This window comes from Labrus bergylta, chromosome 3, assembly GCF_963930695.1.
Source record: "Labrus bergylta chromosome 3, fLabBer1.1, whole genome shotgun sequence".
NCBI classification, from domain to species: domain Eukaryota; kingdom Metazoa; phylum Chordata; class Actinopteri; order Labriformes; family Labridae; genus Labrus; species Labrus bergylta.
The window spans coordinates 5,612,475-5,619,974 of NC_089197.1; the positions used below are offsets into that span (position 1 = coordinate 5,612,475).

The following is a 7,500-nucleotide window of genomic DNA, read 5'->3' on the forward strand; positions in this document are numbered from 1 at the left end:
AAAAAACAGTTACGATGCACAAATCGAAACATTTTAAAACAAATATTCAGGAAAATAAACAGGTTGTCTATTTGAAAAGATACTATTGCCCCTATCAAAGAACAAGCCCACAGCGAGAAACCCCTCATCCCAACCACATTCTATAATGCTCCATCAGATGTTTCTTCAGTGATGGTTAGGTTTGACTTTTGGATAAAACCATGATTGACTTCTGTTGTTCTTTACTCTTTATAATCTATCAGGTACATTTACAGCTGACTTGTACTGTTGTCAAAATTGGGACTGTTGAAGTTCTGTTCCCGGACTAGTTGTCTCTTGGGTGTATTACGGTAAGAGGCGGGTCTTGTCAGAGCGTGGCTGGCCGGCTGGGCGTGTTTTGTCTTTGTGTATGTGCTGTCCTCATCGGACTCCTTTCTTCTGTCCAGCACGGCACGGCTCGGCCCAGCGTCACTGGCACATACGTTCCAGAATAAGAAAGGGGGAGGGAGTGACAGCGAGCTGCGTCCGCGCTGCTGCTGCTGCTGCTGTGCACAAAACAAACCATCCTCAGCAGCGTTTCTCCTCCGGTCCCGTTGGATTTACTGAGGCGACTTCTGCAGCTGCAGAGAGGAGAAGCACAGCTGGCGGAGCCTCTGCAGCGGGAAGGTCAGGAGAGGAGGACGGAGGGAGGCAGGGAGGCAGCGCGACCCCCGGTCCGAGCACCCCGGGACCCCGCCCGGCCGCAGCTTCCCCCCCGCTGCGCTGGAGCTCAGTGACAGCTCAGTGTCAGCTGTAGTCAGGTAACATCCTGAAGCCCGTCTGTGCGCAGAGTGACTGATGATCCAGGGACTGTTTCTCTGTGATGTCCTGTGTCTCTTATTTTAGACCTTCATTATTGTTCACTGCGCTCTTTCTGACATTTTTACTAAAGTTTAGTGGTATGACAGTCACAGAACTCTATAGGAGAAAAAAAGCCGCAACATTGTTTTTTACTTTAAGCTTCGACATGGGCTATAAGGCTATTTTTTTTCTAAACTAAAGGAGGGGTAATTTTATTTGCCTATTCCTTAATTTCGACAAGTTAAAGTCTAGTTGAGGCGGTCATGCTGGAATTTAAGAACACAAGTCCAATTAGTGTATTAATTAATTTGTCCTTAAACAGTGAATTACAAATCAATAAATAGATTTATTTATTTTTTTTGCCAAAATGCCAACTTCAATGCCTCAAAGCCTCAAGAAAAATAAATAGCTTCTTTTATACTTCTTTTAGATTATCTTAGGGGTTTTGACTTGTTATTTGGTTAAAATAAATCTTTAATTTATCAGCTTTGTTTCACATATTCATGGGCATTCGGTTTATGATTTTGTTGTATTTTAGATGTCTTTATTTTGTTGCTAAACAAGGATGGATGGAGAGAAATGATTGACACATCAGCTAAAGTGAAAATGAATGGAGTTTTAGCTAGAGCTTCACAACTGATTGATGTAACTTAAGTAAATAAAAATGTAGTCAAGCAGCTATGAGGTCAAATTTGAGACGATACAGGATTTCAGTGTACTGTAGCTCTGCAGAGATGCTTTATGTTTCTTTGCTAGAGAGCAAAACCAGTGTCACCTCATTTTTATATTAAGTATATGTTTAAAAAAATATATTAAAATGTGACTATGATTATAATTCAAAATATTTGTAGCTCACATCAAATTGATTTAAAAAGGAACAGAAAGATATATTTTGTTCCTTACTGTGCAGCAAGTAAGAAATAACAACAACAAGAAAGTGAACCGGAGGCTCCAGCATGAGATTGAATTTGTTTTCTGTCCATCCGACCATGATACAGACTCATTTAAGGGATGCAGTCAGTGTCTATCAACTTGACAGTATCCATGGATAAAGGCGAAGTTGTTTGGATTTTGATTCAAATAATGAATTGCCAGTTGGGGTTACATCTGTATCCTGAGGATATGAGGAAGGGTCAAGTCCGGGTCGTGGCCTCTAATTGCCTTCATCGTCTTTTAGCTTAGGAATAACTTGGAACCATTTGCCGGATTGCTATTGGCCAAAATCTGTCGGTTTGGTTTATCTGAAGCGAGGAATAGTGACTTTCTGCATTGTTGTTCTCCTCATTTGATATTTTTCCTTCACGTTAAACTCTGATCGTAGAATTCCTCTTCTCTCTGAGCAGAACTGAGGATGGAGTCATGTTTTTGTCAGGGGACGGTCTAGCTGGCTGATAATGGAGCCTCTGCTTTAGTGCTGTTAATGAACTGCCGGCCTCTCTTATCTCAGCAGCCATAAAGTGATCCTGCTAATAAGTGAGTGTGATAATGCCGGGGAGAAGAGGAGGCCTGTGAGGGGCATCGGGGTGAAGGATGAGCTGCATACTGTGCCACTGGACCATATTAACTAAAGGAACATACTGACACTGCACACCAGCCAGATTTTATTTAGCTTATGGTGAACTTAGCATTATTTTAAATGGAAGCTTGCCCATTAATCTACAGCTCTACTCAGACTGCTGTTTCAAGGTGTGATATTTACGTCCTTGTGATGTTTCACGCTTCAATCTGAATGTCCTGGCGGCGTAATGGGGGGACAACATGATCCCCCTCCTCTGCACTGTCTTCAGAGGTAGTAACAGAGGCAGTAAAGGGGCGAGGAGGGAACAGCTGAGCCAGCGGGGGGGAGCGCAGCGCCGTGTGTTTGTGCATGTCTGACTGTGTGTGTATGTGGAGCTCCTGCTGTGTGAATTCACAGAGCGGGACGAAAAAATATTACGCCATCACAGATTCAATATGAGTGTTCAAAGATGTAATGCTGGCTGAGCTTATTTATGGCACTTTTGCAGAAACTCAGAATGGAAAGGTAAAGACGATGACGTTTTTGATGTTGAATTTGAGTTAATCACATTATCAGCCAATGAGTGACCCGTTCTATAACATCGTCTCACCCCGAATTTACACAGACAATTCAGTACGGGGCTGGGAGGTGAGCAGTCCGCGTAGAAGTCGAGGTAACACATCTGGCCGTTTGTGTTCACACATGCGGCTCAGCCTGAATTTTTTCCCAGTGGTTTTGTGAATGGGTTTTGTTTGAGTAAGCATATATGTGTGTGTGTGTGTGTGTGCGTATATGTGTGTCTAAAATGTGTTATCTGAAGAGATAATGGTGGCTTGTTTCCTTGGTGAACTATAATTTTATCCTTGCCTGCCCTGCATTAGATTTGTGTTATGAGGATAGAGCGTACACACACACACACACACACACCACACACACACACACACACACACACACACACACACACACACACACACACACACACACACACACACACACGCACACACCTCCGGTCCCCAGAGACAGAAAACAGGCGCAGGCATAACCATGATTCTTAACACAGACACACACACACACACACACACACACACACACACACACACACACACACACACACACACACACACACACACACACACACATACACTAATGATGAAGCTGTCTAGAATGTGTGACAGCTTTGCTTCACACAGAAACCTTCACCAGTGAATCCTTAATGTCGTACATTCATTTCTCTTACATTATTTGTATTCCAGAGTCTGTGTGTGTGTGTGTGTGTGTGTGTGTGTGTGTGTGTGTGTGGTGTGTGTGTGTGTGTGTGTGTGTGTGTGTGTGTTTGTGTGTGTGTTTTGCTCAGTCTAGGGTGAATGAGAAGGGAGGGAATACGGTGGGGGGGCGGAGGAGGATGAGAGGAGGACATGAGGAGGAGGAAGGAGACTTCTCTTCGGTGTTTTTTCTGCTCTAATTTGCTTTGACAGCTGCTCCGATGGCTCAGGCTCTGTAGCTTTTTACATCAAGAAGGAGAGGAAGAAGAAGAGAGATAATAAGTATTCACTGTCTCTGTAGCATTGTTTAATGTGTGATGTATAGTAAATACGGTCAGTCTGGTGTGGTTCTGTCGTTTCGCTTTGCTAATTGTCCAACACCTCCTCTGCCCTCGTGTCATAAATCAAACAAACTAAAAGAGCTTACATGTTCAGTGATATCATTTTTCAAAAGAGTGGACGCTTTGGTGCCCCATGAACGGAGGCTATAGTCCTTCAAGCGGGCGGCGAGGGTTCAGTCCAATCTTTGGCTCCTTTCCAGCATTTTATTCCCCACTCTCTCTCTCTCTCTCTCTCTCTCTCTCTCTCTCTTCTCTCTCTCTCTCTCTGTCTCCCTGGTTTCCAACTCGATCCACTGTCCTATCTCTACAATAAAGGCACAAAAAGCCCCATTTAAAAAAAAAAAAAAAAAAAGTGGATAGTTTTAATTGCAAAACATGTTCTCACTATTTTCTATGAAGTGTTGTCAAGAGGTACCAGATTTACTGTACTACCAGTAACCCCCGATACCCGCAGGAACAACATGTTTAGAAAAACAGGGGGGGAAACATTGGTCAAATTCTTGAAGCGAAAATAAAAACCTGTTTTAAACTTAAAGCAAAAAAACAAGAAAACATACAATCAGTACAACACAGTTTTACTTATGGGCGAGCCACTAACTTTGCGTGGGGTTTAAGCCATAGACTAAAACATGGGTGTAGTTTCATCGAAGTCACCCATTGGTTTCTGATATATAGTTTGAAGTCCATCCATGGCCATCACCATATTGGAACTAACGTTTTGTCATCCTAGTAACAGGCAAAGAGCAGGACTTGAGGCGGGCCTTAAAGCAACAATATGTAACTTTTCCAACTTAAAATTGTAGTTTCAAAGGTCAATTTAATAACACAACAACTTTCAACAGGGGGCATGGCGTCTCTCCCATGTCTACAGCGAGCTCCGATCGCCTGTTTACTGCAAAATGTAAATCTGGCAACGTGCATCTCACAAGGAGTGTGTACGACTTCAATGCTCCAGTTCACAGCAGCCTTCAGTTTAAAAAAGCAGCCAGTTAGCCCCCCTCGGTATTGTTTGATACAATAGGTAAGAGGAAGAGGACGGTGATGAATGAAGCTAAGAAGAGCGAGAATCAGAGTGCACATCCCTGCTGATATTATTCCTGACAGATTGCGATGTAACGTTAGGCGGTATCGTTATCGGTGTCATCGTTGTCTCATGTTTACCGAGTGCAGATAGTCACCTTACCGAAGTTATGTCTCAGGTCTGCATACAAATAAATAAATGAATCCATCTTCCCCCAAAAAGTTGTCACTTTTCCTTGTCGGATGAAGTTACATTTATATATTTGAAACTTTACAAATCTCAACTAGCAAAATAATTAATCCTCTCCATGGCAAGCCACAACCAGCATGCCACAAACCTTCATGCTGACATTTCTGTTTGTTTATGGATTAAACAAACAAGATGCATGAATAAAAAGGATGGTTTGAACATGTTGCATTTTTTTGTTAAAGTACTTTTTGGCTCTCTGTTTGCTACAATGGCCCCGGCACCTTGGCACCTTGTAATCACAGCCGTAAGAATAAAACATTATCTTACTCTCAGGAAGTGTTCCTTCAAACTGATGATTGATGATCACCTTCTGAATGAAAAGAAAAATCTCTACGGATGTTTTAAATTCATATTTGTATTATTTGTATTTCACTTCATCAAATCATCAGTGTTGTTCACATCCAGAATCAGTTAGCGAATAATTATAAAATAATTTAAAATATATTGAGGAGATAGCAGCTAACCCACATTTAATAAAAGGGTGAACCTCAGCCTCTGATGAGATCAACCAACAAGTAACAGAGATGATAAAGGACCAGTGTGTTAGGATGTTTTGTCCTTCCTCTTTAGGACAGCTGAAGATAGACAGGAAGTAGAGGTAGGACACAGTAGGGATGACGAGCATTAAGGGGAGAAGGTCAGAGTTGACCGTCTGGTCGATGTGGTGAGGGCTTAACCTCCAAACACAGTGCACGCTCTGTGAGCTACACAGCACCCAAAGGGACCATGATTAATGTTTAGAAAGCAGTTTCCCAATGTGTATGTGATACAATTCAGTAGGCGCAAACTCTGGTCCGGCCAATTGGCTGGAACTACAGACAGTGTATGGCTACAGCCCCATCTAGTGGAGGGTGGTTGTGTTACAGCATGGACACAACATTTGATTGGCAAGTACAATTTTTAAAAAATCTAAAAAATGTGTTTGACCAACAATTTATTATGGTGCCGGCTAGCAGGGGTTATGACGTTAAATCGTTTAGTCAACAATACACTTACAGTATATTCCTAATTTCCAGACAATAAACAGCCTTTGCATGGCTTTCCAAGCTGAGAGTCAAAGTAGCTTTACTAAGCACTGGAAATCATAAAAATTAAAAAGGAAAATGAGTTGTGAGACACAGAAAGGATCAGAAAGACTGAGGAAACTACAATGAATATTTCAACTCTTTAATTGGTTTTGGTGGCAGAAAGAAGGACAAACAACAGGCTCCTCAAGGTATAAAGAGTGGGAAACAAAAACCTCAATCTGACGGGCAGTATGAACGTCTGAAATAATCAGTAAACCCAAGTACTGACACAAAAAAAAAACAAGTTTCCAAATTCAAAGAATGTGGCTGGGTTGCTCAGTCATGTGATGATATGTTGTGTGTGTTTGTTTTGTCCTTCACACTGTTATTTCAGTTTATTACAACACACAGCCAGTCTTTACATGCAGACAAAGTGACAATTAGGCTTTAGACAGAGCTCTGCTTTATGATGCCTGACGTGTTTTAACATGCACATATATTTGTACACATACACAGATTTTCAGTGCAGGCTTTAGTCTGACTGGAGCTGTTTATTTGTGATGATTTTATTAGTGTCATCTCCATCAGCATGCACATGCAGCTTTCGGGCAGCAGAGGAACCGCTCCAGCTGATTGATGATAGGAGGTGAAAAAGAGAAAGAGGAGGGATGGATGAGGAGAGCGCAGCAGATGAGGGACTGACAGAACATTGTGATTGATAGCTGTGGGACAGAGGACAATATGTTGTCATGTCGCACCCTATGGGCGTCATACGTCAGCTGTCACAGCATATATGTACATCACCCAGCCTCCCTGCAGCAATTCTTCCCCGTCATCATGCCACAGCAGCCAGTTTTTCTCATGGAAATGAAGCCAACTTTTTTGGAAATTGGTTCATACTTGCTCTTTTAATAAAACTTTGTTTTTCATCCCATTTGAACACACATGAAGTTCCAAACTCTCAACTCCTGCAGCCACATGTCATATGTGTCCTTGGGCAAGACACTTAACCCTCAGCGGCATATGAATGTGTATGAATGGGATTAGTTACTTCTGATTGTCACCTTACATAGCAACCACTGCCATCAGTGTGTGAATGTGTAGGTGTGACCTGCTGTGTGAAATAGCTTTCAGTAGTCAGAAGACTATACAAGCTCAAGTCCATTTACCAAATGTCTAAGTTATCACCATGGACTTAAGACAGCGAGACATCAGCAGGTAGACCCGCTGAAATGGTGATGCTAATATTCATGCTGTACTCTCATGTGACACTGAACAAAGCCATCCCGTCATTTGAACACTG

The 7,500-nt window shown here is 42.2% G+C and overlaps 1 protein-coding gene across 1 annotated transcript in view; it reads left to right on the forward strand.

Annotated features, from left to right (window-relative positions):
• dok4 (docking protein 4) overlaps positions 1 to 7,500 on the forward strand; it is a 72,485-nt gene that overhangs the window by 420 nt on the left and 64,565 nt on the right. The window contains exon 1 of the mRNA XM_065952526.1: positions 1 to 779. This exon is cut by the window's left edge and continues 420 nt beyond it. The gene's annotated coding sequence lies outside the window, so the exon portion shown is untranslated. The remainder of the gene's footprint in view (positions 780 to 7,500) is intronic.